At 37.2% G+C, this 15,191-nt stretch overlaps 1 protein-coding gene and 1 pseudogene across 2 annotated transcripts in view; both read right to left on the minus strand.

Annotated features, from left to right (window-relative positions):
* Positions 1 to 15,191, minus strand: part of GBE1 (1,4-alpha-glucan branching enzyme 1) — a 383,033-nt gene that overhangs the window by 367,325 nt on the left and 517 nt on the right. The gene's annotated exons all lie outside the window — the stretch shown is intronic.
* LOC105978942 lies at positions 3,067 to 6,296 on the minus strand (annotated as a pseudogene).

Below are 15,191 nucleotides of genomic sequence, written 5' to 3' on the forward strand. Positions count from 1 at the left end.
GGACAACAGAAAAGTGGGTGAAGGGAGATGTCAGACAGTGTAAGATATGACAAAATAATAATTTATAAATTATCAAGGGTTCATGATGGAGGGGGAGCAAGGAAGGGAGAGGAAAAATGAGGAGCTGATATCAAGGCTCAAGTAGAAAGCAAATGTTTTGAGAATGATGAGGGGAAACAAATGTACAAATGTGCTTGACCCGATGGATGGATGGATAGATTGTGATAAGAGTTGTATAAGCCCCCAACAAAATGATTTTTTTAAATTAAAATTAAAAAAAATGTGCAGCATCATCCATAGATCAGAAGGACTAAATTTGAAAACTCCATTGAGTGAACCACACTTTACCTTTAGCATCCCTTTTGGAAACGAAAGGAACCGAAATACTTGCTTGGCTCTGAAGCTGAAACACCCTACAGTGAGCAAGGGTGGAGATGGACGGTCCCAAGGCTGTGGAATTTGAGGACTTTGGTTTTTGAAGACATTGTTTTTATGAAGACTATATTGCTTTTGAAGTTGTCCCTTAATTAGCATTTGCTATGTTTCTCTGCTTTTTGTGGTCAATCTTAGTTCTTCAGACAAATACTTTTGCCTTAATAAATGAGTATTACCGAAATTGTCACCTTTAGTCTGACCCTCATTTTTATTTTGTTATGTCACTTTAAGTTTTAAATCTGTATAAGTGAATCTTCCACCTATCTATTCATATTTTCCTTGCAATAAATAGCAATAGAGAACAAAAAACCATTTTTATGTAAATAAATTAGTGAAATAACCTGTACTCAGGTGCCCATGTGTACCTTGTAACATCATGTATACAAGTTAATTTGCTTTTTATGACGAACTTTTACATCTTAACACAAAGGGTTATGTGTATAGGAATCTTTTAAGATATTTATGGATGACATAACTACAAGACCATGGAATTTCGGTTGATGTGGTGATGCCAAGGTTGCACGGAGGTCCAAGCCCTCAGATGGTCACCGGGGCTTTCTCTGAAGAGCCCAGTGGGGCGCTTGGAGACATGCCTTTAGTTTTTCACCTGGACTCAAGGCCTTCCAAGCAGTTTGCTAGACCTTCACCTGTTCTGACCCAGGCTCTTCGGCCAAGAAAGCTTGTAACCCTTTTAATTAAAGATGACCTTTTTTGTTCAAGAGCTTTTTGCCTTTCTAAAAGGCATGAAAAAAATATCACACAGATTAATGTTGCTTTGGCAAGTGAAGAATAAATTTGGAGATCAAAACATAGAAAAGACATCTTACATTCAAACAGAAGAGGCCTCTTAAAAATAGAAACCTTGGTTTTCAAAAAATATATAAAAGAAGCAAGAATATCTCTTCACCCCAAGACTCACCCACTTCCAAGGCCTAACGTGGATTCTCCTAAGGCTCATACTGAATAATAAATTCACAAAAGGGAACAGTTTCTTTTAGGAAGAGCACCATCCCCTATGGGTTTTGAAAATCAAAATGTGGCAGAAAACACCATTCAAAAATAAATACAGCAATAGTTTCTTGACATGTTATTTTTTTAAAAAACCTGTTTAGTAAAGTTTAATATAAAAGAAGCTGTAGGTTATTTCAGGAACTTTAGGAATAGATCTCTCTCTCTCTGGTTTTGTTACTGCCATAAAGACAATGACAACAAGAGACACTACTGAAAAGTGAAAGTAATTTATCACTGAGAGACGACTATTACTTCCAATTCATGAATTGTTAAACCCATGGAAGTGTTAAAAGCTGATACTGAAAGATAGAATATAAATTTAGTGATCAAATGCATGTCGTGTGTTGCTTAGAAATTCATTTATAGTCATCATCTCTAAATTGAAAAAAGAACAACAAAAGATAATGGAATTTTTTCCACAAATGTCCTGAAGTCCCCTAATACTATACAATAATGAAGGAGCAAGAAGTAAGAAAAGGCAACTTTAATGTTACCTCTGGTAACATTGTTCTGGTAGAACAATAAATAAAAAACTACTGTGAGGCCATCAAGTTTCAAAAGTTAGGATATTCAGATTTCAAAAATTTAGAATTGGTACTAAAATTTAAATATTTACTGAATAAAATTTAGCCCATTACTAACTCAGATATAAAAAAACATGCTGCAACTTGCTACTCCAAATATAGCCTATGTAACCTTAGCATCAGGATCACTTGAAAGCTTGTTAGAACTGCTGAACCTCAGGTCTCAATGCTCATAATATACACAGAATTGCAGTAATAATAATGAGGATGAAAATGGTGATGCTAATCAGAAGAGAAGGTATATTTAGTTTGTGATGTTCCATGCGTCACACACATCATCATGAGTTATTGTTGTAGAATGTTCATATATTGTTTTAACTTTCTGTTTAAAAGGTAGATAATTTTGCTACATTATTCATATGTTTTCCAGGTATTACCAAATAAGGGTATTAACAACTTTCATGTCTCAACATCAAATTTTCCTACTTGGAAATTGCTGTTCTGGTTTCCAATATATTTATATAACAAGGAACCCTGACAAACACGAAAGTAAATAGAAAGACTGGGAAAAGCAACTGATCTTTGTAAATATTAACATTAACTTAATTAATATTTAACAAACCTGTTCCTAGAAATGAAAGAATAGTCTATGAAATTTATCAGTTAAGTCAAGCAAATAGAAAAAATCCAAGAAACCTCTGCTCAAAAGCCTATGTGTATGATGTTTTCGCAGGGTATGACAATGACAGATGAGAAAGTTTTAAGATATATATATGAGAAACCTTTACTAGTCATGGTAAAATTATAAATTCAAACCTACATACATTTACACCAAGGTCTATTTACAATATAAATCGCTAAAGCAATGTTAAGATTTTATTTTTAAAAATGAAAATCAAATATTAAAAAATTAAAAACCTCAAGCCTAGGACGCCTATTTGAAATAAGTTACCGTACATATTGCCAATTATCTTTCCTCCATGCCTTGATTTTTTTGTTTTACCATATGAAAATAAGATTGTATTTAAAATAAAATCTTAATTAAAATAAGATCCTAAAAATAAGAAATGTGAAAGATAACTAGGTTCCCATCAAGAACAATTTTCATTTTCTTTCCTTTCAGGTTTGTTTTTCTTCAGCTTCTAATCTTTACATAGGCTTTGGAGGAGGTCTTGGGGCAGCACCTGCAGATCTATATCGGGGTGGAGTGGTTCGGTCCTTTCGGGCTTCACCTGACTGGTTACTGACCCCCTTGCTGTGAATGACACAACTCATACAATAAGGTATCTTGGGACACACATATGCGTCGAAGACACTTGCTACAGAATGTCTCTGGCTGCTGCATCCTCCACTATGTCTCTCATGAAGAACTTCCTAACGGCCTTGTCTGTGGGAACGCAGCAGGTGCAGCTCCTGCAGTGAATCGGCTGCACGTGGTAGCGGCCTTTCTTAGCAAGACCATTGTTAAGCCTTTCTTTGTCAGCTCAAAAGAAAAGGCGCGAGAAAAATAATTTATGTATTAAGTGTGCTACATTTCATTGGGACTGAATGTAGTTTTGGCCTGGCAGTTTCACAGTAAAATTTTGCCACTTTATAATCCTAAAGTGTAATAACAATCAAACATCCAATTGACAATGAGATAAACCTCAACCTAACCCTCAAACATCAGCAAAAAAAACAACACTCACCATGAATCATAGCATTCAAGGTTAAGTTATAAAACGTTTGAAAGAAAGTAGATCTATAAGTCCTCAGGGAATGCTGAAGGTGGACTTTGGGCCCAGGGCATGGTGCCCCAACAGACTTGAACTAACTACAACCTTTTCTTTCTTGTTGTGCTTTGTTTTGTTTTTTTGTCATTGGTTTGTTGTTGTTGTTATTTTGCTGTATATTGTTGCTTGGTTTTGCTCTGTCTTGTTTTTGTGCATGGTATTATGTCCCCAGGTCTGTCTAAATAAGATAGGCTGGATGAACAATCTGGAGGAGAAAACAATAGAAGCGACAGTTCCGGGTGGACATGGGAGAAGGGGAGGGGGGAGAGAAAGGAAGTGGTGTTAACAAACCCAGGGACAAGGGAACAACAAGTAATCCAAATTGGTGGTGAGGAGGGTGTGGGAGGCCTGGTAGGGCATTATCAATGGGAATGTAACAAAGAGGAATTGCTGAAACCCTGGTGGGGACGAAACATGATGGTGGGACAGGAGGAAAGTCAAGGGAAATAGAGGAAAGAGCTAGGAGGCAAAGGGCATTTATGGAGGTCTAGATAAAGACATGTATATATGCAAATATATTTATATATGAGGATGGGGAAATAGATCTATGTGCCTATATTTATAGATTTAGTATTAGGTAGCAGAAGGACATTGGGCCTCCACTCAAGTACTCCCTCAATGCAATAATATTTTCTTCTATTAAATTGGCATTCTATGATGCTCACCTTCCTGACACAACCACTGAAGACAAAGTGGGTGAATAAGCAAATGTGGTGAAGAAAGCTGATGGTGCCCAGCTATCACAAGATATAGCGTCTGGAGTCTTAAAAGCTTGAAAGTAAACAAGCGGCCATCTACCTCAGAAGCAACAAAGCCCACATGAAGAAGCACACCAGCCTGTGTGATCAGCAGGTGTTGAAGGGATCAGGTATCAGGCATCATCAGATCAAAAAATCTTACCATAGTGAATGAGGGGGGAGTGCGGGGTGGAGACCCAAAGCCCATTAGTAGGCCACTGTAGATCCCCTTGCAGAGGGGTCTCAAGGAGGAGACGAGCCAGGCAGGGTGCGATGTAGCAACTATGAAAAATACAACTTTCCTCTAATTCCTAAATGCTTCCCCCTACCACCACCACCACCCCACCCCCCCACTATCATGATCCCAATTCTACCTTACAAATCTGGCTAGACCAGAGGGTGTACACTGGTACAGATAGGAACCAGAAACACAGGGAATCCAAGGCGGATGATCCCTTCAGGACCAGTGGTGTGAGTGGCGATACTGGGAGCATACAGCAAGGGTGGGTTCCAAAGGGGGAAATGATTACAAGGATCTACATGTGACCTCCTCCCTGGGGGACGGACAACAGAAAAGTGGGTGAAGGGAGACGTCAGACAGGGAAAGATATGACAAAATAATAATTTATAAATTATTGAGGGTTCATGGAGGGGGGAGGGGGGAGGGAGGGGCAAAATGAGGACCTGATGCCAGGGGCTTAAGTGGAGAGCAAATGTTTTGAGAATGATGAGGGCAATGAATGTACAAATGTGCTTTATACAAGTGATGTATGTATGGATTGTGATAAGTGTTGTATGAGCCCCTAATAAAACGATTAAAAATTGCAATAAAAATTTTTCAAAATATGCATATTTTAATCTAATCTAGTACAACTTTCAATGTTCTAAGCAATCTCCCTTATATTTTCACATGACTTCTGACTTATAAGATGGTGTGCCTGTTTCAACCAAACCTATTTTGATACCCTGTTTCCATGTACTTCCCGTGCATGTGTTATATTTGTGAGCTGAGGATTATCTAACATAGCACCATAAGACCTAAGTTTTCAATAAAAGGAACCAGGAAAACTTATGATTCCATACACTTCTATCACCAGCAAGCATGACTCAAACAACCAAAGTGATAACCCTAACTAAAATGGTCAAGGACATGGAAGACGTCCTCATTTAAACAAAAGTATGAGGGCTTTTTTTGAGAAAGAAAAACATGAAAATGAGAAACATGAACTCATTTTGAACTTCCAGAATCCTGCAATAAAGTAACCAGTCCTCTTCAGAGAATCGCAAGGCAATATAAAGCAACAATAATTTAGACTATTAAATTACTGATGATCTCCAAACAGTAGCACAGGATGATCATTGGTAATTGAGCCATAACCACTTAAAAACCCAAACCAACACTACCATCAAGTTGGTTCTGGCTCACAGTGACCCCACAAAGGACAGAACAGAACTGTTCCTTTGGAATTGCAAGACTGTCAATCATTATGGGAATGCACAGATCCATCTTTCTCCTGTTGAACAGCTGGTCTTTTTGAACTGCTGATCTTGTGGTTAGAAACCCAATACTTAGCCCAAAGCACCACCAAGACACCTTCTTAGCCATTGATGGGAAAAATAAAATCACATCAGATAGACCATTAATCTTCTATTATAACCAGAGAGATATCACATTCTTCTATGAATTGTCCATTAGTTCTATTGTCAGAGAAAAGACACTACTAGACAAAGCTATGATGATCCCAAAACATACCTAGTATACTTAGTATAGAAGAAAAACCCATGGTGGTATAGTCTGAAGAGCCATAATTATACATCGTAAGCCTTCAGAAACACAGAACTCACTGCCATCCAGTAGCAACCCTATAGGATAGGGTATAACTGCCCCTGTTCGTTTCTAAGTTTACTTATTCTTTACAGAAAGAGAAAGCCCCATCTTTCTCCTATGGAGCAGAGGGTGGTTTCAAAGTACTGACAAGACAGTGAGTAGCCCAACAAGCAACCACTATGCCATCAGGACTCCTTTAAAATGCAACGTGGAATACATGCAGTGCTAAATCCCCGTAAATTTCATGTGCTTAGAGAACAAAAGATAATTCAAGTTTTCAAGGCTAAACATAAGTAAATGTCATGCTTAATTTGGTTATTTTCTTTCAGATTCCACGTAAGCTCTGCTCTCCAGACAACTTTAAGATTAAAGTTGATCATTTTTACATGTGCCCTAGAAAACATGGAAAAACGTATCCAGCATATCATATTGTTTGGTTTTTAAGATTGAAAGATGGATAATAAAAAGAAAAGGAGCTCACAAAGTCATGGGACCAATTAGCTAAGGAAACCTGAATCAGTTTATCTCCGATTAGAGAGATCAAAAGTCTCCAAATTTCTCAAAAAAAAACAAACCCAAAAATCAGTAAAATACAAATCAGGTTAAAGATACAGAAAACTATATCCAGTGTTGGTGAGATTCAGGAAAATGGCTTTAGACGTCTCTCAGGAAGAATGGAAATGCCTGGCATCGCTTGTGAACTACAACAACATGGCCTCCACGGGCCTTTCCATCTTCAGCCAGATGCAGTCTTTTCTTTGGAGCACCTCAAAAGTGCCAACAGCTCAGTGCTTATTTGCTAAGAGAAAAAAAGGGGGAGTTCATATCTACATAGAAGTGCCTAGGAAGAATGTCTAGCTATTTACTTCTGGGGAGGGGAAACACATGTAATATGCTATGTAGTACAATTCTACACTGACACACATGACATTGTTATAAGTGGGAATCAGCTTGCCAGCAACTGTTTAGCCTCTACTTTTAATTTATGGGAAAGAGTGCTGGGAAGTTATTATGAAGCAAACCAACAGTCAATGAGATGGGTAGGCAATTACAAGCCTTCTTTTTCTAGGTCACTTTCAGCTAAGAGTATAACCAGGAGATAAGTTAACATATGAGTCTACGTAAATAAAATGGACATGGTGAGCCTGCACAAGTTCCTGGAATCTTGTAAGTATTACAATGAAGACCACTTGCTGGGGAAATAAAGTAGAAAAATAAAAAAGGATGCTTTCATGATAAGGTCTAAACCATTCATATTTGACTTCTCTATAAGATAGACATTAAAATGTCTTTCCCTACAATTTCACAGTTTGTGGGATCTACTGTTAACAGAGGCTTTAAATTTTCTGTTATGTGTACCTAAAAGCATAACTAATTTTATCATATTTCTGTAGCATAGTGCACATCTTTATTTTATGGTGATTCATAAGTAAATATAAACTGTGGCTAGTTGTTTATCATTTTTGAAAATGAAAATAAATTAGATTGATCATATAGAGTAACAATTTCATCTTTAAATATTTATTGATATTTTCTGAATATATAGAAAACTTCTAGCTTACCTATAGAAGAAATATATAGACTTGGCTTATAATTTTTATATTTTGGATTATAGACCTAGTATATATGCCTAGAAATTGTGTCCATTACTATTTACTATTCAATAGATCTAAAAAACATGCATGAATATTCCATTCCTTTGTTGTATTTATCTCATTATAAAATCAATATTTCACTATTTCACCAAAACGAGAGAGAGAAAAATAAAAGTCAAGATAAAGGATTTTTCATTTTCCCATTTAAATGTATCTACTATATGTATATGCATATCCATAAATGTTTATCCATAACAACATTCTGATTCAAGTTAAATAATTATTTTATTATCAAACTTTACAGTTGCTAGTATGTTTTTTTATTCTTCCACACTCGTCTTATTTTCAAAGTTGTTCATACTATTATTAAACTTGGTATGATCATTCTTGCAGCTGTTTGATGCCCAAGAATCTAAACGCTTAGCAGTCAGATGAAAGAAGAGAAAAGACAGGGAAGGAGGCTCAAGAGGAGGGATTTTGAATTCCGGCAGGCTAGCATTTACTTCTCTCAATAGAGGAAGCTTTATGTTCATTATATTCTAGAACTCATCCTGCCTTCAGCTTATGGTAAACTGTCAATTGCTTTACCATTTCCTTTCCAAATTAAGGATCAAAGTTTAAATACATTATTTTCCTTCTCTATTAGGTTATGATTAAAATTACCACCTCCTTCACCTCATGCACAAAACCACTTCTGCTTGGAAAAAGAAGAAAACCCCAAAAGTAAGGACAGCAAAATGAAGAGTTAGAATTTTTGTTCACGGCATTTATCTGATGGTTGATTTCCAGCTATTACAGTAAAGAAGCTAACAATAATAAAATCATCAGAAAATAATATTCTAGAAAGCATCTGGGATAGAGAGTCAACTCACTAATAATATTATCACAATAAAAGAACTATTTATTTACCAAGTATCATTACATATACTCCTAGTCCTCAAGACACTTACACAAAGTGGGTTATATCCATATTTTACAGAGGAAGAAATTGAGGTTCATAGAGGTTAATTAATTTGCCCACAGTCTCAAAACTATTTCATAACTATATGAGCTAAAATTCAAATCCCACATTGCTTTTTCTACTTTGCAACACAAGCCCTCAGCAGTATTCTTATTTTTCCCTCATTTTACATACAACATAACTAAATTTGAAATATAAATCATTTGGCTCACCAAACATTTACAATTAATCAAATTTCATAAGTTGATCACCATGATGTACAATAAATATCAAGAAAACTGAAATAAAGCTATGCAACATATGAATGAATGTAAATGCTTAATAATGTGTATTTAATGTGGAATTTTACCCTTTCTCAATGTACCAGGTTCGTAACAGCCCTAAACACAAAGCTTTGTAGGATTTCTTTTAGATTTTAAACATAAAAGAAATCTGGATTCGAAACAGTGGTGACTGTATACTAATGAGCAGACATCACACGAGCAGCTGTTCTTTCGTACGCTTATTTTAGAATGAAAGGTACCTGGTAGAAACAATTATCTCCAAAAAACACTTTTGTGTTTTCTTTTATATCTACAAATGTATAATAGAAAGTTAACGTATGCTTTCAAATAACAGTACCATGATATGCTTATCAACCATAAAACTACCTTATATCCCTGACATCTTGTCCTTTGACTGACAAAACTAAGACCCAGCGTGATGGGAGCTGAACTGAACCCTCTAAGAACAGCCCCATACTCATTTCTCAAGAAGGGAGCAGCAGGCAGTAGAGCCTAAATTACCAAAGTGCTCCTCTGAGTCACTCCAGGGGAGTTTTAAAATGAGACTGGGCTCAGAGCCTCTTGACCACCACTGTAGACAAGTCAGGAGTGAATGGCGTTAAAAAAGATGGCTCTCAGTTGTAAATGACCAACGAATCCAGATTCGTGTCTATAATCTTCAGAACCTTCCCTGATTTCTATAGTCACTGATAATTGACTTCCTCCAGAGTCCACAACACGGCCATTCACAAAGGAGTGTCTTATTCAGCTATGAATCTCTGGGCTTTGAGAATCAATTATTAGTGTGCCTATTGATAAATTAAATGCAAAAAAAAGGTTCCAATATTAATTAGCTACCAATGTAAAGCTATTTCTTTTTCTAAAAAATTTTAGGAAAACCTGTGAAAGTTAGAACCTGTCTAGGATGAAACCTGTCACAGTAAGAAAGCTCAAAACTAAACTGAAGTAAGATTGAGAACACCCTGGCATGTCTGCCAAAGGTAGAAAGCTTGCCGGACAAGGAAAAAGGAGGGAGTTCCAAAGAGTTCCAGATCTCAAAGTTTCAGTGTACAGATCTCCACTGTAACTGCAATATATAACTGATATGGGTTCACAAAAGTTTCTTTCATTCTTGCTCTCCTTATTGCTTTTAATTGTCAAGTCAGTTCTTGTTGTTAGGACTTAACACCGAAAGTTATTTTTGTTATTAGAACTGTACATGCACTAAGTCCATTCCAACTCATAGCGACCCCATGAGCAAAGCATCGCCGTGTCCTGCACTATCCTCACAATTGTTCTTATGTTTGAACCCTTTGTTGCACACATTGTGTCAATCCATCTTGTCTAGGGCCTTCCGCTATTTCGCTGCCCCTCCACTTGACCAAGTCCACAGAGTCCGAAGCCCACGGGATGATTTCTCGCCATCCTGGTCTCTAAGAAACACTGGCTGTGTGTATTCGAACACAGCTTGGTCTGTTCTTCAGCCGTCCACAGTGCTGTCAGAGTTCTTCATTGACACCAGAGTTCAAATGCATTCATTTTTCTTCAATCGTCCTTATCCAGTGTCCAACTTTCACACTCATCTGAGACAACTGAAAATAACAAGGCTTTGGGTCAGGCACAACTTAGTACTCAGACATCTTTGCTTTTTCATAAAGAGTTATTTGCAGATTTACCTAATGCAATGTATCTTTTGATCTCTTGACTGCTACGTCCATGAACATTGACTGTGGATCCAAGTAACATGGAATTCTTGACACTTGAATTTTTGTCTCTGTTTATCATAATGTTATCTCTTGGTCCAGGTGTGAGGATCTTTGTCTTTTTACACTGAGTTGTAATCCACACTGACAGCTGCAATCCTGGATATGCATCAGCAAGTGATTGAAGTCCTCCTTGCCTTCCGCAGGCAAGGTTGTATAGTTTGAATATCGCAGGTTGTTGTGAACGTTGAAGAGAAGTGTGAATATAAATGGGTTTATGACTATATATCCACTAAGAAATTTTTAAATGCAGCATGATAAACTGTCAATATTGTATACCATATCTTAAATACAGGTAATTTTAGAATTGATTTTAACATCCTTCATTCAAAGGAATTTTTCAAGAGCTCTGCGCAGTTTCTACAAGATATCTAGAGACAACTTGATCATTATTATATGCAGTTAATTGAAGCTGACAATATTCTTTCCTCCATTTTAATACACCCCTTTTATGTTACGAACATCTTAGTCATAAACAGTTCCTAGTAATTTCAATGATTTTGGCATGCTGCTCACAAAACAGGTCTTGCTTTTGTTTCTTTGTGTGCTGTGATATTATGCCTTTCATCACTGAAATATCCAGAAATTTATCTTCCAAAGACTTGACCTGTCTTGTCTCTCTGGGGTAAGTATACGAAGTATGTAAGCTTTGTGGCCTTACATCTAAGGAGTGTTATGAGTGTGTCAGGGAGCCCTAGTGTCACAGTAGCTAAAACACCTGGTTTCCAGTTATAAATTCAGCAGTTTCAGTCCACTAGTCATTTCTCAAGTTGACCGTGTGGCAGTCTGCATCCATAGATGAAGGCCTCCCTTGACTATCCTTTGGAAGATTCAACTTTGTCCTCATAGGATCACTATGAGTAGGAATCTCCTCAGTTTGTTCTTAGTTTTTAATCATGTCTCACGATTTAAAGAATGAAAACTGTGTTGCTGTATTAGAGATGTTTATATATGTTTAGTTCTCTGTTCCACACACTCAGGAGTCGTATTTGATTTGGATTGCTAAAACAAAGTCAATGGATGTTACTCACTGCTAGGCTAAGAAATAGTGTATCAAGTAAGAATCCCCAATAAAATGATTTAAAAAATAATAATAATAATTCTTTATGAAAAAGCAAAGATGTCTGTGCCTGACCCAAAGCCTTGTTATTTTCAATTGTCTCATATGAGTGTGAAAGTTGGACACTGGATAAGGACATATTGACTGTATCAGTCAATGTCTTCTCTTCCCTGCAGAGCACGTTTAAAAAAGAAGTCATTAGCCTAGATGTGACTGCCATGAGCAGAGCCCCAAGAGTGATTCCTGTTGGACATATGATATTGAAATTATGATCTCAACATCTAATTGCAGAGTAAACAACAAATGAAGGAATTAGGAAGCTCCTGTGGTAGGAGGCAAAACAAGACAACATGAAGGTCTTCACACACACTAATGTGCCAATTTTTATTTCATAGTATAGTATAACTCTCTTGTGTTAGTCTGAGTGGACTAGAGAAACAACTTCATAGAGACATTTATATGGGTATAAGAAAGAGCTTTATATATAATTGAATACTGAGAAGACATCCCAGCCCAGTTCAAGTCCATAAGTCCAATATTAGCTCAACTGCCCAATACTAGTCCATAAATTCCTCTTTAGGAATTTTTGTGACACAGTCATTCAATAATGCCGATTGCATGAAGATCACAGGCCAGTGGGTAAAAAAATCTTGTGGATCCAGTGGGGGTGAAAGCATCTCAGGGGCGGGTCTCCACGTGGCTCCTCCAGTTCCCAGGGCTCTGGCTGCGTCAGCACAGTTCCATCAGGCTCATTGTCAGTACTGTCTAGCAGGGAGTGAGGAAGTGTCCTGCCTCCAGGGAACTATTTATCTCTCTCGCACCTCCAAATGAGGTCATCAAGCTGCAACCTGATTGACAGGCTAAACTCTACCACTTCAACTCTTAAGTCACAAATTGACAACAGATTATGTAACTACCACACTCTCTAATGCTCTAACTGGATTCAAAACTCAAATAGTTGGAGGAAATATAGACAAGAACAAAAAAGTACACAACAGAATTTCAAATGAAAATACCATAATTTGGCTGGAAAAGAATAAGACCATTCATTTATGTGAAGAAATAGCTCCCTCATTTCCCCATTCTTAGGACCCCTGGTGGCATAGTGGTGAAGCATTGGGCTGCTAACTATAATGTTGCAGTTCAAAACCACTAGCCACTCTGCAGGAGAAAGAAAGGCTTCCTATTGATGTAAAGAATTAGGCTCAGAAACGCACAGGGGCAGTTCTACCTCTCCTGCAGGGCCACTATGAATTGGAATTAGTTCAAAGTCAGTGAATTTGATCTTTCTTTTTTTTTTTTTTTTTTGCTCCTAAACCATGTGTATTTTTGTTAGGTCAAAGACATACTGTCAGTTAGAGTACTACAAATAAACAGAAAATAGGATAAACAAGCACACTGTGAAGGAGGAATTTTTATTCTTCAAGTGGTTACAGTAGTAGTTACCGCTGCCAAATGTCAAATTACTATTTGCTATGCCTAAATGGAACATGTGTACTGGAAAATAGCAATTACTCAGAACCAAAGCCAGAAAAAGAATCCAGGTCAGAGTGAGGCACCAGGGCCCATTTGACCAACCTTTTCACCAAGAACACTGGATTTCCCAAACTCCTTTATTGTAGCCTTTGTCCTTTGACAAACCATAAAAGAGGATTATAATTACTTCAATCTCAATGGAGTTGGAAGTGAAGCACATGAAAAATACATTTTAACATGGGATGTTTGTCTAATTGTAATCATTTTTAATGGGGTGGGGTCTATAAAAAACATTTCCATACCAGCACTCTTCTTTTAGAAATATCTTTAGCTTAAACATCATTTTATAACACATGGGAAAAAATGTGTCACCACTTTAAGCACAGCAACAAAAAAAAAAAGACAAAGTTTCACCAATGCAAATGTGCTTGACACAATGGATGGCTATATGGATTGTGATAAGCATTGTATGAGCCCCCAATAAAATGATTTTTTAAAAAGGTTTCACCAACTTTAATTGCCACTTTTGGTCTACTATACTTCCTTTTTAATATTTCTAAGTTTAGTCCAAATTTGAATTGTGCAGATGATATACTAAGTTTTACTTAACCTTTATATTGTAAATTCTAAAAGCAATTTCCCAGGGTTGCTACCTAAATAGTGGCACAATCATTTGAGTAACTAAATATCTCAAGGTTGTTACTTTGAGGAGAGTACATTCATTAAGATGTAGAAACTAGAATGAGGTTTTGTATTCACCTCTACGTCCCCTAAGATCCCTAGAGTGTGTTTGCTCTTGGAGTTCTTAATAAACATTTACTAAATGCAGTAAGCAACAATGCCAGAATATGAACTAAAGTAGAGAAAGAAACAGGAAGAAAAAACCCTCATCCTTATTATCCCTAATGCTGCTTCATGTAACGATTTAGGTGTTTTCCATCACTTAAAAATTTTCTGTTTACAAGTACATTGTCATCCCCCTCCTACTCATTTGAAGTAACTGTTGAGGTCAGAAATCATTAAATTACAACGCACTTACTTTCACAAGGTGGCTACTATATCAAGAATAATTTATTTTTTAAGTAGTGCCTTTTTAGTCCGACTAGTGAAATTATTATTACAGCAACTTAGGTGTGGTAAACCTACTTACAATAGTATGGTAGATGTCAAAGTGAAATAAAACCATCCTAAATCGGCCTCTGGAAGTCTGCCTATCTTCACATTTGCCCCTGTTCATGACAGCAATGTTGAACACGACCAAATATAGTTTTATGTTTGCTCAAGGATGTTAGACCCAGGAACAACAGTAAGGAATCAAGATAGACTTACTCTTCCTGGAGAGGGTATATTAACATGAACAAAAAAAATAGGGCACAGAGTGCCTGTCTGGAAGAATCCTGTTAGATAGAAAATCACAAGACTGGCAGCGAAACAATCTAGAACTTTTAACTGCACAATTTCACCAGTCTGCTGTTACCCACACACTAAGCAAGAGGAGCATTCCCATCTTGCAAATATCAAAACCTGCCGTGGAGCGGCCTCCATCCCAGCAGTTATAGAGGAAACGGGCGCTGGGGACCAAAGCACGTACCCCAAATCACAAAAACGATGATGGGCGGGGAGGGGGAGAATGGGGAAATGAAGTTTAAAGTAACTGTGCGCTTCCGCGCAGTTCAGGGCGCCCAAACTATCAAGTCACAACTCAGGAAGTTACAGGACCCATTTCCAGAAGTCACCTCACGGCCCGCCCACCGGCCGCCCCTCGC

The sequence above is a fragment of the Echinops telfairi genome, unplaced genomic scaffold, assembly GCF_000313985.2.
Source record: "Echinops telfairi isolate 266 unplaced genomic scaffold, ASM31398v2 ScPeMD7_6;HRSCAF=24_1, whole genome shotgun sequence".
Taxonomy (NCBI): Eukaryota; Metazoa; Chordata; class Mammalia; order Afrosoricida; family Tenrecidae; genus Echinops; species Echinops telfairi.